Source organism: Eubalaena glacialis, chromosome 14 (genome assembly GCF_028564815.1).
Source record: "Eubalaena glacialis isolate mEubGla1 chromosome 14, mEubGla1.1.hap2.+ XY, whole genome shotgun sequence".
NCBI lineage: Eukaryota > Metazoa > Chordata > Mammalia > Artiodactyla > Balaenidae > Eubalaena > Eubalaena glacialis.
Window position 1 is genome coordinate 70,510,955 of NC_083729.1, and position 24,688 is coordinate 70,535,642.

The window sequence follows — 24,688 nt, forward strand, 5'->3', positions numbered from 1 at the left end:
ACCTAAACTAGACAAAGACATCACAAAGAAAGAAAACTACAGGCCAATATCACTGATGAACATAGATTCAAAAATCCTCAACAAAATACTGGCAAACATAATGCAACAGCACATTAAAATGATCATACACGGTGATCAAGTTGGATTTATCCCAGGAATGCAAGGATTCTTCAATATACACAAATCAAACAATGTGATAAACCATATTAACAAACTGAAGGTGAAAAACCGTATGATCATCTCAATAGATGCAGAAAAATCTTTCAACATAGTTCAACACCGATTTATGATAAAAATCCTCCAGAAAGTAGGCATAGAGGGGACTTACCTCAACACAATAATGGCCATATATGACAAAACCACAGCCAACATTATTCTCAATGGTGAAAAACTGAAACCATTTCCAATAAGATCAGGAACAACACAAGGTTGTCCACTCTCACCACTATTATTCAACATAGGTTTGGGAGGTTTAGACACAGCAATCAGAGAAGAAAAAGAAATAAAAAGGATCCAAAATGGAAAAGAAGAAGTAAATCTGTTTACCTTTTGCACATGAGATGATACTGTTCATAGAGAATCCTAAAGATGTTACCAGAAAACTACTAGAGCTAATCAATGAATTTGGTAAAGTAGCAGGATACAAAATTAATGCACAGAAATCTCTTTCATTCCTGTACATTAATGATGATAAATCTGAAAGAGAAATTAAGGAAACACTCCCATTCACCACTGCAACAAAAAGAATGAAACACCTAGGAATAAACTTACCTAAGGAGACAAAAGACCTGTATGCAGAAAAATATAAGACACTGATGAAAGAAATTGAAGATGACACAAAAAGATGTGGAGCTATAGCATGTTTTTGGATTGGAAGAATCAACACTGTGAAAATGACTATACTACCCAAAGCAATCTACAGATTCAGTGCAATCCCTATCAAACTACAAATGGCATATTTCACAGAACTAGAACAAAGAATTTCACAATTTGTATGGAAACGCAAAAGACTCCAAACAACAAAAGCAGTCTGGAGAAAGAAAAACGGAGCTGGAGGAATCAGGCTCCCAGACTTCAGACTATACTACAAAGCTACTGCAATCAAGACAGTATGGTACTGGAACAAAAACAGAAATATAGATCAGTGGAACAGGATAGAAAGCCCAGAGATAAACCCACACACATATGGTCACCTTATTTTTGTTAAAGGATGCAAGAATATACTATGGAGAAAAGACAGCCTCTTCAATATGTGGTGCTGGGAAAACTGGACAGCTACATGGAAAAGAATGAAATTAGAACACTAGCTAACACCATACACAAAAATAAACTCAAAATGGATTAAGGACCTCAATGTAAGGCCAGACACTATAAAACTCTTAGAGGAAAACATAAGCAGAACACTCTATGACATAAATCACAGCAAGATCCTTTTTTACCCACCTCCTAGAGAAACAGAAATAAAACCAAAAATAAACAAATGGGAGCTAATGAAACTTAAAAACTTTTGCACAGCAAAGGAAACCATAAACAAGACCAAAAGACCACCCTCAGAATGGGAGAAAATATTTGCAATTGAAGAAACTCACAAAGGATTAATCTCCAAAATTTACAAGCAGCTCATGCAACTCAATATCAAAAAGCAAACAAACCAATCCAAAAATGGGCAGAAGACCTAAACAGACATTTCTCCAAAGAAGATATACAATTTGCCAACAAACACATGAAAGAATGCTCAACATCACTAATCATTAGAGAAATGCAAATCAAAACTACAATGAGGTATCACCTCACACCAGGCAGAATGGCCATCATCAAAAAATCTACAAACAATAGATGCTGGAGAGGGTGTGGAGAAAAGGGAAATCTCTTGCACTGTTTGTGGGAATATAAATTGCTGCAGCCACTTTGGAGAACACTATGGAGGTTCCTTAGAAAACTAAAAATAGAACTACCATGTTACCCAGCAATCCCACTAGTGGACATATACCCTGAGAAAACCATAGTTCAAAAAGAGTCATGTACCACAATGTTCATTGCAGCTCTATTTGCAATAGCCAAGACATGGAATCAACCTAAGTGTCCATCGACAGATGAATGGATAAAGAAGATGTGGCACATATACACAATGGAATATTACTCAGCCATAAAAAGTAACAAAATTGCGTTATTTGTGGTGTGGTGGATGGACCTAGAATGTGTCATACAGAGTGAAGTAAGTCAGAATGAGAAAAACAAATACCGTATGCGAACACATATATATGTAGTCTAAAAAAATAAAAAAGTTCTGAAGAACCTAGGGGCAGGACATGAATAAAGATTCAGATGTAGAGAATGAACTTGAGGACCCGGAGAGGGGTAAGGGTTGTTGGGATGAAGGGAGAGAGTGGCATGGACTTATATATACTACCAAATGTAAAATTGATAGCTACTGGGAAGCAGCCACATAGCACAGGTAGATCAGCTTGGTGCTTTGTGACCACCTAAAGAGGTGGGTTAGGGAGGGTGAGAGAGAGACGCAAGAGGGAGGGGATATGAGGATGTATGTATATGTATAGCTGATTCAGTTTGCTATCAAGCAGAAACTAACACACCATTGTAAAGCCATTATACTCCAATAAAGATGTTAAAATTTTTTTTTTTACATAAAATAAAAAATTCCTTCTCAACTATTTAATGCAATGCTCCCTTTTGAGAGAGGACAAGGGAAAAGTGTACAGATCCATTAGGGAGTTAACAATTTCTTACTACAACTATGACGCTGTTGGTATCATGAATGTATGACTGAATTTTCCTTTGTGTTTTCAAAAACAGACCTTACCTCTTTACTTGCAAAAGACACTTTAACTAATTTAAGCTCATGTGAACACAGTGTCTACTGCATCCTCATAGAAAGTGAAAGCAAATTCATCTTTGAGCTCCCAGATTCTTTTCATTTTGCAGCTGTAGAAGAATGGAATAAATTTACTATGCCTAGTACAAAAATTCTCTGCTCAAATAACCCCAAAGCTAACTTCCACTGGAGATTGGGTACACAGGCTTAATATACAGCCAAGGAGCAACTGATGGCTGGGATTGAGACAGTTATAGGTTGAGGGTGTCCATACCCATGTGCATGATGCTTGTCGAATGCAGGAAAACCTGGAGGTAGGAAAAGAAGGGAAGCAAGATGCAAGCTAGGTGTGACCATTTGTACTCTTTCTCCAATCCCACAAATATTAGGGCCTTTCCTGCCTAAAGTATTCAGTTTAATTCTACAATTTCTTAACTGAATTGGTCATTTTATTTCATAGAGAAGCTGCTCACCTATGACATCCGAGTTCATAGAATCTGCACTACAATCTGGTCCTTGATCATAGACTGTCAAGTGATTGCTTTTTGATTGGTTACGGCCTCCCCTTACCCTCTGTAATTACATATAAATTGCATTTTTTTTTACTGTTTAGTATACTGTTATGCATAAATCAATTACTAAGTTCATTTTGTTATATAAATGTACATGGAGAACCAGGCTTATGTTTAAATTAATCTGATTTTCTCTTCCATTTTTCTTTGGGTTGTTGATTTTATTAACGTGCTCAGGAAAAGTAAAAACAATGTGTCCTAGTGTTTTAGCAGCTTCTTGTTCTTGACTCCCCTAGAGTCCCCTGGACCTCTGCCTTACATTTTAATTAATCAGGATTGTAGACTTCATAGCTTTCATTTATACATTTTGAGGAAATTTATTTTTAGGATAATAGAATCATGGAGAATGAAGAAACATGAATGGCCATTTTGTTTACTCCCCCTTCTTTGGCAGGAATCCAGTGTCCTTGACAGATGTCCAAAGATTAATTGTCCATCCAATTAACCTTAGACTACCAAATGCATATATTGCAGGACTCTGAGCAGTTTTAACCTGACCAATGTGTAATAAAATCCTCCCAGAATAGAAACAAATCTCATAATTTTACATGTCAGAAGTAACAGTAATTTGATTATCAGGGCTAGTATTCTTTCATGGGAGAGTCTTAGAGACCCCAGGTTCATCTGTGCCCAGTGTCCACATGAAACATTGTTCTTACCGTCATCAAAGTATTCACATTTCTATAAACTATATTATCTTATATTTAATTCCGCTATGTCCATTCTACTTTTATCCTTTAATTTTTACCTTCCAGGATTTTTATTTTCTTATTCCTGCAAAGTAATGGGAAAGGAATAATTAAGACTAGAAAGAAATTTCAGCCCTGCTTCCTTTTTTGTTGTCTATGTTTCTATGTTTAAAATTAGTTGTTTGCGTGTGCTTTTGAGAGAGAGAGGGAGAGTTTGTGGGTACATGCGTGTGTGTATAAGTGCTCCAGGGAGCATAACTATGGAATGGAATGGAGAATATTTGTATTTTTTGAATTCTGAAATTGTGTGTTTTAAGATTTTGTGTTCATATTAATATTAGAATCCTTGTTACAAAATTAAAAATTAAGCTTTGCATTATCAAAAATTCTTAAAAATAATGTTGTTATGAACTAGCATTGAAAAACATAAGAAAAAGAGTGTGTTTATTTAAAAGTAGAAAAATTTTATGTAAACTATTTCTATTTAAGGTAAAGCAAATGGAACAAATATGGTGAAATGTACCCAATGTTAATTCTAGTTTGTTTGATTTTTAGATCACAATTTTAGTTGTTATTATATATCTCTGATTCAATAAATAAAATATAAATATATAAACAAATGCTATAGTTCTAGTCATGGTCATCTTTAAAAACAGAGTTTTATGTGGTTACAATTTAGCACAATTGGTTTAAATTACTAGCCAATTACTTATTTTAAGGAGATTTTAATTTGTTTTTATAAATTTAGCAACGTTCCACCCCCTGCCTTGTTTAAGGGTGATGTTACTGGTGAAGATTCTTTATTTCTATTTTGTAATTGCAAAACAGTGTATCATCGTTAAAAATATAATAAATTGTATGTGCCTCTATATATATATGAATAAAATATACAATGAGTATATCTACAATGAACACACATACACACAACTATACACACACATATATATATATGAATATATATTAAGAATTTCAGGTGGTTTGCAACTACTAAATATTATTTGCAACTTTAGTATTTCTGCCTATGTACTTTCATTTGTGTGTGTGCATGGTGCACAAGCATTCTTTAAAAATAGCCTCTCTACATGGTCTCTGCATCTCTGCCTCTCTGTTCTGCACACATTTAAGAATACTTTAACCATTCCTCTGCACCCACTTAAATGGCTCCCTAATGTGTTTTCTGTTTACAATAGCTTTGCTGTGGACCCTCATTTATTTAATTCCTTCTATAGCATATATAATCCCAAACATAAAATTCATTAGCTAATAAAAAGGAGTATCCCTTGATATCTGATCATTCAGTTTTCAACCTTTGCTATAATGACTTGCAAAATGGAATTCGTTATCCATATTGTAACACTGCTATAACGAATATGTTCATATATCGGTGGAAATGTTGACATCTGAAAGAAAGGATGTTAGTATACTAACACCTTCGTTCAATCCCTCTCATGATATCCTATTGTTGTTACTAACAATTTCCCCATTTTTCCTGAGAATTTAACCCTTATTGGGCCTCAATATTGCATCTACCAAGCACCTGTGGGCACTGTCAACCTGGGCGCAATTCAGACATCATCTTTAGTATCTTTACCATTTTTCTTCTTTTTTTTTAGAATTTATATGGTGGCGCATGTTTGTTGCAGTGCAGAAAACAAATGCAATCTATAGCTGACACAGTATTGTATCTTTGTATTCTACATGTAAACATATCCTTTGGGGTTCATTAAATGTTAAATAATTTTAGAATTGGTATCTTAAGAACATTCTATTCTGCAGAAATCCTCAATGGATTTTTACATTGGTGGTTAAAAACAGTTTAAAGATTTGCAGGAAGATGTTTGGGGGTTTGGATACATTTGGAACCCATTCTTTTCCCTCAGTTTAAAATAATGCAATGCAGTTTACCACTTTCTGAAAATTTGCTCTCCAACACACTGGCAGACACAAATTAGGTTTTTATACTTATAGATGTCTATGCTCTACTTTATCTTATTGCTTTTATTTAGCATGTCTGAGTTTCTTATCACCAATGTAATTGTAAATCATTTGGAAATTTATCTTAGGCTTCTTTTCATCCGTATTGAGTCTAAAATGTGTTGCATGTGAAACAGGAACTTTACTCATATATTCAAGTTGATTAAAGCTTCACACACGCACACACACACACTCACACACATGGTTTCCCTGACCACCACGTGGATTGCTAATCTTATGTTTTCCTATAGTCTATTTTCAGATACATCATTTTAGTTGCATCCTTGAAGTGATTCTTTTCTCTATCCTGCTTAACAGGGTAGAGAAGACTAAGAAACTCTTAGATCCTGGATGAAAATTTGTTAAAAGGTGAATTAATATTTTTACTTTTTCTATAATGTTTGAATTTTCTCACTGTATATCCAATATGTTATATCAAAGATGTTTTAGAATGAATGTATTTTGATATTTATAGACTGAATTTGAATAAAAACATTCTAATTCCCAAGCCTTGCCATTTTAAATTAACTATAACTCATGGATGAGACAATGTGATTGATTAAAAGCCAGCTATAACACCTCTAGTGTACTTAAAGATGTCCAAGACAAAGATGACTGCAGGTCTCCAGGTATGACATGATAAGGGCTTGATTAGAGTGCAAGGTATTGCAATAGAAAGCTAGGAAGGATTAGGAAAAGAGTCAATAGAACATGCTGATTGAGCTAACTCAGTAGGTAAAGAGCCCAGAGGAATTTAGACACCATCAAGTTGTTAATACTGAGAGAAAAGGGAGGGTGTGGTACACTAGACACATTTTGATGCTATTAACAACATCAGAAAGTTAGAAAATAGAACATGTTTATTGGGTTGGGAGAGTTATGGTGGGTTATTTTGAGTTTGTGGTGACTGTTAGATATCTAAGTGGAACTGTGTATGAAATATGGATCTGGAACTCGGGTGAGTAAGCATAGTTGGAAATACAGATTTGGGAGCTGTAAGGCATAGAAATAATGGTTGAAACCATAAAAGTAAATGAACTCTTCAAGGGAGTGATCATAAAGCATGAGAAGTTTTATTTTAAAGCTCTTATTTTCCTTTAAAAGAATCCTCTGTGACTTACCCATCCACATCCAAGCAGCAAGATCTGATTGTAAATATGCCATTTGTCTTGCAACTTTATATGGATGTTTTAAGTGGGTCAGAGTACTTGAATCCATAAATTTTTCTATACCCAATATATTTTATCTCAGAATTGGAGAAAAATTATAAAAAACTTAAAAATAACTTAGCTGTCCTTATATACGATGCATCTTTCAAGTATATGATAGTCTGGTCACTATAAAAACTAGTAAAACTAGTAGAATAAGGTTGATGGTTAACTTTCTCAGTTTAATTATGTATTGGAATATCCACTTATAAATTTATATTAGTAGCTACATATTATCAATAAACATAATTTTATAATAAATTATAAAAATGACGTTACTAAATTCATAATAAAGTTTTAATTGTGTTAGTCTTTAAAGTTATTTAACTTCATCATAATAATGTTGTAAAACAATTTAAATTATAAAAATTAAAATACTTTCTTTTTAGAGAAAATAAAAAGATAATATTTTGATATGTCTATATTTTAAATATATTGCTCTATTTAATTATAAGTAACAAAGATAATTTTTGCACTTTTCTATCTTTCTTTTTTCTCTTTTCCCCAATGGCATTAAATACCCTTCATATAAGTAGTTTTTAAAGAATGTGTAATACTCCATTGAACAGATAACCATGACATCATTGAAAGAGCTCTTATTTTTGGACTTAAAGGCAATTTCCAAGTATCAGTTACTCTAATTCTTCAATGAGAATATTTGTGCTTAAAATCTGGTTAGTCTTCTCTTTGCATATATTCCTAGACTTAGAATAGTGAGTCAAGGCTTGTAGGTGTACTTAAGGCTCTTGGTCCATATTGTTGCAATCATGTAAGAATTTCAGGTTCTAGGAATGTATGTAACGTTGTTGTAAGTAATTGGATTTTTGCCCATGGCCTCAAAGAGCAGACTTCTTTAATAGCTGTACAAGGTAGATTTAAGATCAGAGTACAATTAAGAGTCTCTTCATGCATTTCTATTCTGCTTGCTTTTTTTTTTTTCTGAGCAATATATCATTCCATCATAATCATATTCATCATGTCTTTTAGATAATATATCATTTGACATGGGTATGCTTTCTCCATGGTCAGTGGCTCAAACTCCTATTCAAAGATTGCTATTCAATTCTGAGCTAGGATTTGTAAGAATATCAAAATATTTAGTTTGTTAGCTTATACACTACTTGTATAGATGGTGCATATATAAAATGTATAGATCTCTTTAGAAAGATGATTCATATACCAAATTCATGAAGTAAGAAGAAACACTATGCATAATGTTACACAGCAATACTTGAATAAATGTCAAATGAGTGTAAACAAAGAAAGTTACCAGCTATTACATGGATCAAGTCATTAGCCACTGCAGCTGTTGACCTACAAGTATACCTTAAAAGGAATTTAGGATGAAGCATCCTGTGTTTTGGATACATGGGCCCCTAGATAGATAAAATGGAAGAATTTCAATGACCCTCAGATACTTACATCTTTTCATATATAGATAAGCACTAAAATCATTAACTGAGATATCTGATCCACATGACTAGCAGTAACATTTTACCAAGATATATGCTTGAAAACATGTATTTCTTACCTGAAAAAAAAAAATTATACATATCCAGGATGTTCCCCTACCTCTGTGGAGCAGTTTCTTAGCACTCCCGGAGAGGCTATCTCCTGGGCTATAGTCCTCATTAAGTCTCCAAATAAAACTGAAATTCACAGCTCTCACATTGTGTGTTTTTATTTCAGTCAACATGAGTGATTTCAAAGAAGACCAAGGTCACTACTAGACCATGACCAATAAAAGGTTTTTCTTGGAAGACCATAAAGTTCTGATCTTCCCTTTATATGTGAAAAAGTTAATAATAGAAAGAAGACACATCAGTTCAATGACTAAATACTGTGATTTATAAGAAATATATATTTGGTCATTCAGATATATTTGGTCTTTGTCCACAGTTCCTGGATCACAGGTCCCAAAACCCTTAAAATTTCCTGAGTGATAAAAATAATGGGAGCATCTTTTGTCATAATATTTGGTCTCTTGTCATCACTTCTTGAAATCGCTTCAGAGCCATAAATATAAAATGGATGTCTTGTTATTCATAACACACAACAACTGGGTTTATCTTAATAAGGGGACTTTTGGAAGGCATGTAATGATGGGAGACTGTTTGCCAAGGGAACCATGAATAGACAGCTGGAGCTTTCAGTCCCACCTCCTGACCTTCTGGGAGGGGAGAGAGGCTGGAGATCGAGTTCAGTCCCCAATTGCCATTAATTTAATCAATGAAGCTTGTAATGAAACTTCCATAAAACCCCAAAAGAGAGAGCTCTGGAGAGCTTCCAGGTTGATGAACAAGTGGAGATGTAGAGAGAATGGAGCATTCAGAGGGCGTGGAAGCTCTGTTCTCTCCATACTTTGCCCTATGCCTCTTTTCCATCTGGCCTTTCTGGAGTTATATCCTTCTATAATAAACCAATAATCTAAAAAGTAAAAAAAATTCTCTGAGCTCTGTGAACTGCTCTAGAAAATTAATTAAACCCAAAGTGAGGGTCGTTGGGACATCCAATCTATAGCAGGCCAGTCAAGTGACTACCTGGAATTGTGACTGGTGTCTGAAGTGGAGAGGAGAGGTAGTCTTGTGGGACTGAGCCTTTACCTGTGGAATCTGTCATTATTTCTGGGTAGATAGTGTCAGAACTGAGTTGAATTATAAGACAACTAGCTGGTGTCTGAGCATTGCTTATTGATATGAGGGAAAACCCCTCACCTCCATGTTGGTATTGGGTGATCAGAACTTTTACTATTTCAATGTTTGGTAAACTAGATGGTTTTTGGGAACTAATAATATCAGGATACTTATAGTCTAACTCTGGTCTTATGTACATATTTCATCAAGAGTATCATCCCCATGGTAACATCATAAGCAGGATGTAAGAGACCAGTAATGGTTTAACTTAACTTAAAGGAATCAAAATATCTGAATATTAATTCTTCCTTGTCAGTAATTTATTAGATATGTGACTTTGGTCCAACTACATAACTTTTCTGAGCCTCAGTTTCAATGTTTCAAAGACTCTTGGCATACTGCAATTGCTCAATAAATATTAGCTTTCTTCTTTGTTGTTTTGTTAATGTCTTTGATTATGCCCATGCCAACATTTGCAAGCACCTACTCCAAGGCATTCTCCATGCCTACCTGTCTTCTTTCTCATTTTCATTTTCTTCCATACATCTTTCCAACAGGTCTCCCTTGTCTTGTCCTTTTGTTCCATCTTTAGTTGTAAAGACATGATAATGATACTATTGATAAACAGTTATTGAACAGTTAATATACACTAGAGACTGTGCTAAATGCTTTACATTCATGTCACTTAATTCTAATAACCCCATATGGTAAGACCTACTGTTACCCAAGCTTATTCTCTTATTCCATTAATCTCATAGATGGAATAAAGGTTCAGAAATAAGTACTGTCTTCAATGTTACACAGCTGGTAAGTAGCACAGCTGGGATTCAAATCCATATGTGGTCAGAATCCAAGATCTTGCACAATTCAGCATAGAATGTGTTTCACAAAGTCTAAGGAGGTGGAGAGAAAGATGTAACTAAAGTTTATGTTTGGCCATTAGTTGTTAAGATTGGTCCCATAGAAGTTGTTTTAATTTGTCTTTCCCTTCTGTTCCAAGAACATTTTAATATTAAGTTATATATAGTAAATAAAAATAATATATAATGTCATGAAATTAGAGGATTTTCCCCGTGTTGTATACAAGCAGGTGAAATGTTAGGATGGGATCATTCTCTCACCCTAGAAGTTAAGAATGAAGATAGAAGCAAAAATTTGGGGGTGCTTAAGCATTTTAGTATTACTTAAATTTACATTCTCAAAAGTGTCTTAAACATCAACTACATAATATACCAGAGATGCTTAATTGCATTTATCATTCAATTTATATTACTGTAAGAAATTATTTTGGTTGAGTTATCCAGAAGCATATTTTCAACTTGTTTTCTCTGCACAATATTTATAGTAGTTGTTTTTCTACTTCTAAGATTGTAATTAGTTTATATAAGAAGGCTTTCTGCAGTGTTTAATGTATACCCCTAAATCAAGAAGAATAACTCACTGAGTAGGAAAAAATAATGTAACAATTTCAGACTCTATCCTACTGTTCTTCATGACAGTGTAAAAAAATTCAGCTCGTGGAAACCACTTCTAATTTTGTAACCTCAAGTGCTTTTGCAAATTAGTTTTAGAATCCATTTCCCATTTCCCCACCCAACCTCTATTGAAGTAGAGAGTGGCATTTTGCTTCTCATTTTACTTGAAACTGCTATTAACACTTACAAAGTTCTGAAATGTTATAGTCAGTTTCTTCTCTGAATCACACCTCCAATAACATCCAGAAATGTATGAAAATACGTTTTAAGTAATAGATGTTATTTTAATAAAAAATGATATTCTTGAATTGCTAATGACATGGGAGGTGTTAACAAGAGCTCATTGATAGACTTAAAGGGCTAAGTAACCCAAATATCACTTTTGAATTTGATCTGGGAAAATTTCAGCAATTTATGCTGGATTTAATTATCAATTATTTCAGGATACCTACTTTTTGTTCTGCAAACAAACCCATCCATCCAATTTGTCTTAGTTTATGTAATTATTTTGTTTTTACCCAGAACAATACTAGCAATGAAGTGTATAACATCCATTACTCAATAAAAAAAGAAAGGGAATTTGGATACCCGTTATGGGAGCCAGATCACCTCAAGTCCTCTGTAATGTAAATATTCTGCACTAAAATATTTTTGTAGCATTTTTCCTAAGGATATTTACCATAATATAGAGTTAATTATGAAACTGTTAAAAGATAAAAATAAATTAAGAGGCAGTGTGAGGAAAATAAGAAGTACTCTCCCAAATAATTGTTGACAACAGATGGAGAGTCAATGAAGTAGAGAGATACAGATATTTCATCCTCAAATGACAATTTCTGAAAGGGAAGTTCTCTAAGTACAAACACAAGATTGCATTAACAGTTCTAACCAGATCTCAGAGAATGTAAGACTCACAGAAGACAGGAAAAAAATTCTTAATTAACCTTTTTATAACTAAAAACATTTTACTGTCCCTAAATCCTCAAATTGTAATCTTAAATTAATAAGAAAGCAGTGAACTATTTTTACTGTACAATTACTTGACAATTTACAAACAGTATCCATTTTCCTTATAATAATTAATTATATTTTCTAATATATTGCACATCAATTGCACATCAAGCCTTCCTGATAGATCATTTTGATCCTGTCATTTTCAATTTATCAGGCCTGTTTGCTGGTGATGTTTATCCTGGAAAACTGTCATAAAAATATTATTCTAGCACAATATTTCCTACATCATAGAATAGATTATTTCCACTATTATTAATAGTAGAAAGTACATATTTGCATATATCATATAACTAATTTCTTTATCAAATAGTTTATTATGCTTATAAACATATTTGAATAATTCAAGTAATTTCTAAATAAAATTTTATTTTTTAATTGCTGAATCTTGTAAAACTGCACAAAGGAGTATTTGTTCCATCGGTATGAGGAGTAATCTCAATGTCAGTGTCACACTATTAAATTCTTGTTTTATCAAATGGTTCTGGAATTCTGAATTTTTCTTTTATTCACTTAGTAAGAATTATTGAGTGTCTACTGTATGCCAGACACTGAGCCTGGCTCTGAGGACACAATAATAAATAACGGAGATTCACCTGCTGTCCAAATATTGCTTCTATTCCTGAAGGACCCTCCTTTAACTTTGCTTTTTAGGTTCTGATAATGGTGTTCTTTTGAATGTCATCAATAGTGAAAAAGCATTGTTTTCCCTTTGAAAATGAATTTCTTAGTAAGGAGGGTTATGGGACAAAGACAAAGTGGGCTAACAGCCATTTGTTATTTTAAATTAAGTTTAGTGAAATGCAGAATGCTCACATTGTCATTGTTCCTTTTTTTCAAAATCATAGATTAAATAAAATACAGTGGGAGCAAAACAGGTTCTGAGGGAAATTGCAAAAATAATGCCAAAATTGTTTGAGCAAAGGCATCCTCTTAGAAGGCATATTCCACAAATGCAGCCTTTCACAGCTAGTAAAAGAGCTTTCCTTTCCTTTTCTTGCATCTCTCAGAACACAGTCTGGGCATCCAGCAAATGCTTCGGTGTACTTGTTGGAATGTTCACCAGCACCTGACAAGGTCATAGAGTGATAACTGTGAATATCAAAATTTTATCTGCTGGTTCTCACATACAGAAGACAGGATCATAAAACAAAACAAAAACAAAATCAAAAACAAAAACAAAAGACAAAACAAAACAAAACAAAAACCAATTGGTTGGGTTTTTGCAGATGTCCTGCATACATGTAGTTTTCTATTTCCTATGGTAACAGGTAAAAAAACAAAAAAGAGAGGATGGAGTTGGTATTGATATCTGGATTCTTGTTTCTGGTCATAAATTTGCCATCTCTCTGACCATACATCCAGGAAAATGTCACTTTCAATTTACTGCCTTTAAAAGGCCTTTGTAACACTGGGGTGTGATGGGAATTCATTACAATGAAGTACTTTGAAATCTTCAACTTTTAAATACCATGCAAGTCCAATGATTATTAGTATTCAAGGCACACAATGCCAGTCAAAATATAGAAAGTTCAGAGCAGTTTGGTAACCTGGAAAACAGGGAAATGAAAAGTGTACTGTGTACATATGATAAAAAAGCATTCAATATAAAAAAGACAAATGCTCCAATACAAAAATGTAAAAAGTGTGTAAACATTCATGAGACAAATGAAATAACCAATAAAATATCAAATACTCAACCATACTATTAACCAAAGACACACAACTTAAAGCAAGAGATATTATTTTCACATATCAAATGGGCAAAAATTTAAAAGGATGTCAGTGAGACTGTGAAAAAAATGGGCTCACACATACACTGCTCATAGGAGGCAAAACTTAGACATTTGTTATTAAAAATTGAGCATTAATTATCATTAAAAACGTATTTGGAATTTAGCTTCAACTGTTTAACACTTCTCCTTCCCATATTTCATTTGAAATAATATCAAAATAAGGAAAATTCTGGATTAGTGAAAAATTAAAATAGGGAGGAAATTGACCCTCTCTTTTCTTATGAGTGACATGTGATTAGGGTAAATCTTTATGAAATCTATCTATATTAAGGGAGACTAGCTACTTTTTATAAATATATAGTTGGAGTTAGTTGTCACTTCTATGGATTCAGATGCAGAGAGAAATTTCCTCTGCTTAGAAATGGCCCATAGGCTCAAAGTTGTGCTCTAAAATATGTGAGAAAATTTATACATTGCCACTCTTTTTCTTTTTTCCATCAATAACTTCAACACCATAGTGTGGTTTTGCTTGTTATCATTTCCGAGTGACAAACAGGTAATAGTCATCTTTTTGGGGGACACAAATAGGTAAATATGAGTGAGAAAGAAGTGAGAGCAATGGGTCTGGATAGAGGGAGAAGAGAGAACACAAAGGAGGAATCCAAAGATGGTCAGAGCGTGATTTACAGTTTTTCCAGTCTCAATTTTATTTTTGTATTTGCCCTTGATGACTTTTTGATGACTTAGATTTAATGCATATTCCCAAAATCTAAAATTGTATTGTAAAAATATCTTATTAAAATGAATATATATATATATCTTACCTCATTTAATCCTCAACCCCCCTTTCGGTGAGGCTTTTAACCTCATTTTACAAATAAGAAGAATGAAGCAATACAGAAGTAAGAGGAAAAATAAGGCCTAAAATCAAGTTCTTATTAATGGATAATTGGAAATATCCATGTTGACTGGATATTTGATGATAATAAATTATTTTAAATTTTACATCTAAGACTGATGTTTTGGTTAAGTTAATAAGTTCTCATTTTAAAAATTACATACTGAAATATTAACATATGAAATGATAAGATTTCTCAGATACATTCAAAAAAATTTGAAGGAGGAAGGTTGGAAGGGAGTGAGGCTAGGGTAGGACTGGCCAAGGTTGATGGTAGCTGAATTCAGGTGGTAAGTAGATGGGAATTTTTCATACAAAACTATTTATGCGTATGTTCAAAATTATCCATTATGAAAGTTAAAACAATATCAATACTAAATATTTCCATCTCCAAACCCATGCTTTAAAACACACACAATAATTTCTTTATTAATATTTACTTGAAAAAAAATCACGATTTCTGTTTCTCTCCTTGTTTTTTGTTCCCATCTTTATGTCAGCAAAAGTTGAATTAAATTATTTCTTTATCTATTACTATATAATTTAGTTTTTAACTAAAGTTTCACAAATAAGCAAAGAAACAAACAAACCATGTATCATCTCCAATAATGTTGTTTAGAATTGGTGAGTCCCAGGCTAAATGTATTTTACCATTATTTCTATTGACAAGGAGGGTTAAACTGTTTTAGAAAAAAGATTATTTGATTATAATGTCTCTTAACCTCCACTTCTAAAGTCATTGAACATCTTACTTAGTGGTGGATCACTGTTGTGTAAAGGTTTTAATGAGAAAATCTGATATAATGCTACCAAACCCATACACATTGTGTAGTTGGATTTCAGCCTAGAGGTTGCTTAGTCATTTTTTAAAAAGGAATGTATTCCCTTCATTTGGAGAAATGACAATGGGATTCTTTTGTTACCAATTAAAAGGCAGTCGTTAAGAGTAGGGAAAGACATGCTGGCAGGGCTTGCTTTAAGCAGAGGTATGGTGAGTTTGCAAATGTGAATTCATTTTAGTGATGCAAGTGAGAATCCCGGCCCCCAAATCTATAACTTCGGTTCCTCTATTATAGTCTGTTTGATGTCAGAGAATTAAAGATTCATGATTTATAAAACAAAAGTCTGGAGGTGGAAAACCTGACTGTAAAGAACTTAAAATGCAATCAAGGTGATAAAACCAATGCATATAAGACAATCGAAAAACCACAATAAATAAGAAATTAAAGTGTATGTAACAAACTAAAAAGCACAGGGTCTACTGTGGACAGCAAGGTGAGTGGCAGCTCCCTGTAGACGTGTGAAGAAGAATCCTCCCCAGGAGGCAGGTCTCAACTGGAGGCTGTAGATGGACTGTGGGATCAGGTCACACCAGCAGATGCACTGAGGTGGAAGTGAGCATTGAGGACACTAAAAAATGCATTCCTTAGTATGCAGGCATTTTTCTATAAAATTCAAGTACTATCTGGGGAACTTAGATGAATTTTTTTCAGTCTTTTTATCTCAAAAATGAAACAGCTATTTATAAAGTTGTCTATGTGATAGCATTCTCCACATGAACAGTGCAGAAATGACTGGAGCTTTGATAAGGAAATAGGACAGAAAAACTCCTAAATATGATTGGGGTTCAGTGCTGTAGTGCAGGAGGACATCTCAGAAGCTAGGCATCATGGGAGGCACTGGAAATTTGGAAGAAAGCTGATAAGGCAGTGAGGTAATTCCAAAACTGGGCAATTGCAGAGACCGAAGTGATATGAGTGAGGTACCTAGGGGGCAAATTTAAGGTTGCACTCATTTTCAGGGGCTGACCCCACACTTGTACCACCCTGATGAGGACTTCCTTAATATTTGTGCCCTAGGTGCCTTCCTCCCTTCTGTTTGTCCTTATCCACGTACCATTAAAAAACGTCAACTAGAGTAACATTCTACTCAAAACTAAGGCTATGTGTTCTGTATAATTGTATTTGTACAGATTTTATCAGATTTTCTCCCTCTCTCTCTCTCTGTCACCTATCTCTCTTTATGTATTATCTATCTATCTATCTATCTATCTATCTATCTATCTATCTATCTACCTATCTATCTATCTATCATCCATATATCTGTTGACAGGAAAATCATTCAGTAATGTTATACTAATTCAGCACAGAAAAAAAGAGAGACACTTTTAATTACAAATATTTCTGGATAATTAGAATATTTAGTTGGTTTACCTGCTCTGTACCATTAGATTCAAATACTAATAAATATTTTCACTTTTTCCTCAACTATATACTAAGAGTAGCTTTGTATGTTGGAAACACAAAATTGGATCTACCTAGAAACCTTCCTGAATTTAACACACTGTTTAGTAGGTGAAAGATAAATATTTTGTAAAAAAGTAAAATTTGAGCTAGATTTTGAAGGACAAATGAACAACTACTTATTAGATCAGTGCTTTCCAGATAGACCAGATATCAAGAACCAACTAGGAACATTTTATTTTAAGTGGAGTCCTTAAAAAGGTATAAAAAATAATTTATTAATTCTTATTTTCATGACAGATATATCAGGGAAAGATTGTAAGTTTTGTAAAATAATATGTTTTGAACTTCTATCCATCTATCACCTCACTCCCAACATACTTGTGCCTCCTTGCCAACACAAACAGTTTGTATTGAAAATTCTACTGGACTTAATATGTTTTCTTTGGAATAAGCTGTCCAACAAAAAGATGCTTTCTGTAACAATGACCACAAATTTAATATTAGGGAGATTTTTATAATAGTACTTAAAATTCTAAAATGAATACTGTTTTCATTTTATAATTTCCACATGAAAGTAACTTTCCTGTTCTTCATCATCTCTTCTGCAGCACCCTGTCTCCATTTTTAATATAGATTTTCTCCCATTTCTCCCAAAGGTATTTATCAATGCCTTTCTATGTTTATGAAAGGTGTATGGCCAGCAGGATAGGTTGAGTTTCTATAAAAATTATTTTAATTTTATTATTTTCTGTTACTTTTATAAAATAAAATTCTGTTTGAAAAAGAAAAGAAAAAATATCATTGGCTTAATTACAAAGGAGAATAAATATTCTCGTGTATTTTAATATTCTGTTTCATACATATTTGTAAATATTCTACATTTGCACAATTTTGTTTATCTTTATTAAGTACTTTATAAGAAAATTTATTGATTATGCATATTAACTTTTGTCAATTTCAGAATTAGATACCCATTAGATTTTTAATGGGATTTCATAAAAACTTTAAGTTAATTTATTTTAAAAATTGACATCTAGGGCTTGAGGCAGTCGGAGCCGAGGCGCCGGGCAGCGTCCTTGCACTCCCGCCCTGCTTCGGTGTGCGGCTGCGGCCGGAGGATTTGCAGGTGAAAATACAGCGTTTGTGAAGAGTGGATGGTTTCTGAGACAGAGTGCTATTTTGAAGCGCTGGAAGAAGAATTGGTTTGACCTGTGGTCAGATGGTCACCTGATCTATTATGATGACCAAACTCGGCAGAGTGTAGAGGATAAGGTCCACATGCCAGTGGACTGCATCGACATCCACACGGGACATGAATGTCAGGATATTCGGCCTCCAGATGGGAAACCAAAAGACTGTCTGCTGCAGATTGTTTGCCTAGATGGGAAAACCATCAGTCTTTGTGCAGAAAGCACAGATGATTGTTTGGCCTGGTAATTTACACTTCAGGATTCCAGGACAAACACAGCTTATGTTGGCTCTGAAGTCATGTATGATGAGACTGCCGTGGCTTCCTCCCCACCTCCTTACACAGCCTATGCTGCACCAGCCCCTGAGGCATATGGCTATGGTCCATACAGTGGTGCATACCCGCCAGGAACTCAAGTTGTCTATGCTGCAAATTGGCAGGCTTATGCTGTACCTTACCAGTACCTGTATGCCGGACTTTACGGACAGCAGCCTGCCAACCAAGTCATCATTCGTGAGCGGTATCGAGACAAGGACTGTGACCTGGCGCTGGGCATGCTGGCTGGAACAGCCACAGGCATGGCCTTAGGAGCTCTGTTCTGGGTCTTCTAGAGTCCTTGGAACCTGGATGTGCATAGCTTCGGATACCCTGGGTGCAATAATATAATTTGCAGGGCATTTATGTTTGTTGTAAACGTTTTTAATAACAGTTTTAGTAGTTCTTTTGAAAGAAGTGACATCATACTTATAACTAATCCATATAAGTACCACAGAGAAGGCTTTGGACTGCTGTTTAGCTAAAACATAGACTATTTGGGGGCACTGGCTCATTCTAGGAGTTTTTTTATGGAACTCTCAGAATAACTTATTTGAACACACCTGTTTGTAAAGGCCATTTTCTTTTTAGAGTTAGGCCTTAGTGCTTAAGGGATAATTTATTTTAGTGTTATGCTAGTAACATGGTGATGTATGAGTGAGTGAGTGATTGTGGCAAGAAGAACTGCAGCTGTTTTGGTTTAATGTCAGACTTTGAAACCTCAGACCAGAACTGGTTGCACGTTACTTCAGGAGTTGTAGGATGGAACCTTCCTGAGGCAGCCGTGTGATATCCCCACAGCCTCTGGGGCTCTGCAGACTTTCAGCAAAGCTGACTGCTCAGGATGATGGGCGGGATGGCAGATCCCCCCCTTTAAAATGATGCTTTTTCATTTTATTCTTACTAGTTTGTTTTTGGTAGTGATCTTTGGAAAACATCCCAAATTAGGAGTAGACTTGAGTCTCAGCGTTTTAGGGCTTTATCATTTAAAACTTGAACAAGGCAAAACAATTACAAACAAGTGTGTGGAGGTAGATTTGCTTTATTCAGAGACATCATGTTTTTAGTGTTTGCTTTGAGTGTTTTTATTGCCACTTCAGCCTACTTATAGCTTATTTTTCTACTTGTTGAGAAAGTAATATTAAGAGAATGGTGAGGAAAGTGGAATGAGAGCCATAGTTACAGTGTTACTGTTTCAGAGGATTGGGCTGCACTGAGGATTCTCTTTTCCACCCTTCTGAAGGCTGTTAAAGAGCCCATTTCCTGTCCTGTGCAGGACTGGGGCACTGTGGCTCTCCCCAAGCACTGGGGTGCCTGGAGCCCTGGTGATGGCATGGTGGGGTAGAGTCAGGTTACAGATGGGAAATGCAACCTAAAGACATGAATGACCTGCGCAAAGTATTACCCCACCTGACCAGGACACTAGCCTTGTTTTTATTCTTCACTCAAATGTCACAGAGACGCTTAAACCATTTAATTTGAGCCCCAACTATGTGTGAAGCTCTGGAAAACTGAGAGTCATGCATTTTTGTTATTTCTTATTTCTTTATTTATGTAAATTTTAAAATTTCAATTATTCCAGTTTTCTGTCCTGCATGCTTTAAAAAATTTACTTTTTACAAAGGCAGTTTAGCACATTGAAGGTCTCTGCCTCTATACTCCATATGGCCCTATTTTCCATAAAATACACTCGTAGTAGCACAAATTCTGTTTTTATTCTATGTGGCCAGTTACATACATAGTCATTTGTTTCACTGATCAACCCACTCCATCTCTAAGGCAGACTTAAATAGATCTATCTCCGTATGAAACCAGATGCCAAATGAACTTTGTGGTGACCACAGGTCTGTTTTCCTAGCCAATTCTATTGCACTTGTTGACACTGGAGAGTTTGTTTCCACCTGAAAAGAAGTATACTTGGCTGTCATCTCTTTGGATGTTTGACATGGTGGAAAGTTGCCATATGTGATGTGTGACAACACTGGTTTTGATGGTTAAAAGTGTTGCTTTAGTTATTTTACATCTATGTAATAAGAATGGTTTTGTTCAGATGGTAATCATTATTTGAGCTGTATGCTTTACTTACAAAATACTAAACTCAGTTTTTAATGTTGCATCGGGGTATTAATTTTGAACTTGGTGTTACTGGAACCACAGATACCGAGTTATGTCTTGAGTTATGCCAGTGAAATGCCCTTGAAGCAGATGGTCTCCCTGTGTTCCCCTGGCTTCCCTCTGACAGAAGGGGAAGAGCTATGGACTGAAGCTTGGGCACACATGTGCCCCCCCATATCCAGTCCCTGTCCCCAGTGGGGCCAGCCCCACTTGGCAACTATAGTTGAGTCTTGAAGTTCACTGTCACTAGTGACTTGATCCTGAGAGGAAATACATACTCGGTATAAAGATGGGCTGAGATACTTCATTTCCCTGGCCCCAACTCTCGTAGATGCCAATGCTTAGGTAATCCTAAATCAATAAGTTAGGTGAGTTGGAAAGAACTTGTTCAGGTTTAGTCAGCATTTTACTTCCATGTGTACTTTTAACTAGTTGGCCGTTGACATTGCACACATGCCAGTCTGCTTGTTTCTTAGCTCTGTTCTTTGAATTCCTTAGTTAACTTCAGGGTCTTAGATGTAAAGAGAAGGGAGAGACCCGTGGTTGTGTTTCAGATCATCATTCATGAAACGGACCAGACCAGGATGCAAGATGTGTATCATGGGAGAAGTTCCTGCCATTGAGACAGAATGACCCACATTTATTTTCTACATTAATTGTGATACTATGTGATCTTTCTTTCTCCTTCCCAAGTTTATGTAGACACCAGCATGGGATGCAGTTCCATTTTTTTCCCCTAGGGTTGATCTTTTTTTCTGATTGCTTGCCTGTCTCTAGTATTCTGTTGTGTCCTCAGAACCTATTTTTCCCTGTATATGCAAATTGTGTATTTATAAGTGATAATGTTAATACATTAAATGATTGTTAACCTTAAAGCATAAAAAAAAATTGACATCTAAAATTCTCATATCTCAGTACAAGTAAAAGTCCTTATAAGGACATTCACTCATCCAGTTGCCCATTCATCAGCAAACATGCTCCCTCTGGAGCATTCAAACGAGGCCATGGGTTCCAAAGATTGATAAAGAATTGGTCACCAATCTCAAACAGCTCAAGAAGAGACAGACATTTAAACAAGTAAAATAATAAACAATGCCTGATCAGTAGAATATGGAGTGTAGCAGGTATGTTACAGTGGTGGTCCTGGATCTGAAGAACAGTTGTTATTTGAGTGGGTTGTGAAAGATTTTATGTAGTGGAATATAACTGAGTTTGTGAGCTAGGCTAATTCATAGGGGTTGAGGTCAAGGGTGAACACAGTGGGTGATAAAATGTGTAAAGGGATCTCCATTGCTAAGTCAAAAAGACATGGAATAACATGTAGCATTAAGGGATTTGGTTAGAGATTAATGCTACAGGTATGCCATTCTAGATGATGAGGTTGGAAAGGGGAAAAAAAGGACCTATTCATGGGTGACATTTTATGAAATATTTGAGAAATACAAAGATAGCTCTAGTCAGACATGGAAATGTACTGACCAATGAAGCAAGAATCAAAGCAGGGCTGAATCTTTGAAAAAATTCAGTGGTGGCAGTTTTCCAGAGACCTCATTTATATATTTTTCCTTTTGATTCTTTTTTCTTTTTTTCTTTCTTTTTTTTCTTTCTTTTTTTTTTTTTTTGAGTGGATATATGAGTGACTTTTTCTCCTACTATATTTTGATTTCTTATTGCTGTACACATATTGATGCTATATGTGAACAATATAACCTTTTTTTGAGGTTTTAATTTTTATTGGAGTATAGTTGTTTTACAGTGTTTTGTTAGTTTCTACTGTACAGCAAAGTGAATCTGCTATACATAGATATATATCCCCTCTTTTTTGTATTTCCTTCCCATTTAGATCACCACAGAGCACTGAGTAGAGTTCCCTGTGCTATACAGTAGGTTCTCATTAGTTATCTATTTTATACATAGTATCAATAGTGTATATATGTCAATCCCAATCTCCCAATTCATCCCATCCCCCCTTTCCCCCACACTGTTCTCCATAGTGGCTGCACCAAATTAAATTCCCACAAACAGTGCAAGATGGTTCCCTTTTCTCCACATTCTCAACAACACTTTTTATTTGTTGCAAGTTTTAAATAATTGCTATTCTGACAGGCATAAGGTGATATCTCATTGTGATTTTGATATGCATTTCCCTGATGATTAGTGATGTTGAGTATCTTCTCAAGTGCATGTTGGCCATCTGTATGTCTTCTTTACACACATATCCATTCAGATCTTCTGACCATTTTTAAATCAGTTTGTTTGTTTGTTCTTTTTTTTGATGTTGAGTTGTATGAATTATTTATATATTTTGGATATTGACCCCTTATCAAACATATCATTTGTAAATATCTCCTCATATTTAATATGTTGCCTTTTCATTTTGTTGTTGGGTTCCTTTGCTATGGAAAGCTTTTTAGTCTGTTGTAGTCCCATTTTTTTATTCTGCTTTTGTTGCCCTTGCCTGATGAGACAGATCCCCAAAAAATATTGCTATGCTATATGTCAAAGGGCTTACTGCTATGTCTTTTTCTAGGAGTCTTATGGTTTCATGTTTTATACTTATGTCTTTAAACTGTCTTATTTTTGTATATGTTGTAAGAAAGTGGTCTACACTACTTTCATTCTGTTGCATGTAGCTGTCCAATTTTCCCAACACCATTTATTAAAGAGATTGTCTTTTCCCCATTGTATATTCTAGCCTCCTTTGTTGTAGATTAATTGACCTTATAAGGATGGGTCTATTTCTAGGGTCTCTATTCTGTTCCATTGATCTATGTGTCTGTTTTTGTGCCAGTACCATTATGTTTTAATTACTATAGCTTTGTAGTATAGTTTGAAATTAGGCTGCATGATATCTCCAACATTGTCCTTCTTTCTCAAGATTGCTTTGGCTATTTGAGGTCTTCTGTGTTCCATAAAATTTTAGGATGATTTGTTCTAGTTCTGTGAAAAATTCCTTTGGTATTTTGGTAGGAATTGCATTGAGTCACTAGATACCTTTGAGTAGTATGGACATTTAAACAATACTAATTTTTCCAATCCATGAGCACAGTATATCTTTCCATTTATTTGTGTCATCTTCAATTTCTTTCAATGATGTCTTATAATTTTTAGTGAACAGGTCTTTTACCTCCTTTATTAGATTTATACCTAGGCATTTTATGCTTTTTTAATGCAATTGTAAATGGGATTGTTTCTCTTAATTTCTCTTTCACATGGTTAGTTGTTAGTGTAAAAAATGCAACAGATTTCTGTATATTAATTTTGTGTCTCATAAGTTTACAAAATTTATTATTATTTTTTGGTGGTGTCTTTGGATTTTCCATATACAGTGTCAGATTATAGGCCAATAGTGACAATTTTGTTTCTTCTCTTCCAATCAGGATGTATTTTATTTCTTTTTCTTGTCTGATTGCTGTGGCTAGGATTTCCAATACAATGTTGAATAAAATTGTCAAGAGTGGGCATCCTTGTGTTGTTCCTGATCTTAAAGGAAAAGCTTTCACTGTTGACTATGTTAGTTGTGGGTCTGTTACATATGACTTTTATTATGTTGAGGTATGTTTCCTCTATACCAACTTTGTTGAGAGTTTTAATCACAAATGTGCACTGAATTTTGTCAAAAGATTTTTCTGCATCTGCTAAGGTGATCATATGATTTTTAATTACCTCCATTTTGTTAAAGTGGTTTATCATACAGATTGATTTGTAGATATTGAACCATCCTTGCATCCCTGCATTCCAGTTAACCATGGTGTATGATCCTTCTAATGTATTGTTAAATTTGTTTTACAAAT

The 24,688-nt window shown here is 34.6% G+C and overlaps 1 protein-coding gene and 1 pseudogene across 1 annotated transcript in view; one reads left to right on the plus strand and one right to left on the minus strand.

Moving 5' to 3' along the window:
- Positions 1-24,688, minus strand: part of LRRTM4 (leucine rich repeat transmembrane neuronal 4) — an 884,061-nt gene that overhangs the window by 78,245 nt on the left and 781,128 nt on the right. The window lies entirely within an intron of this gene.
- LOC133105317 (pleckstrin homology domain-containing family B member 2-like) lies at positions 18,513-19,075 on the plus strand (annotated as a pseudogene).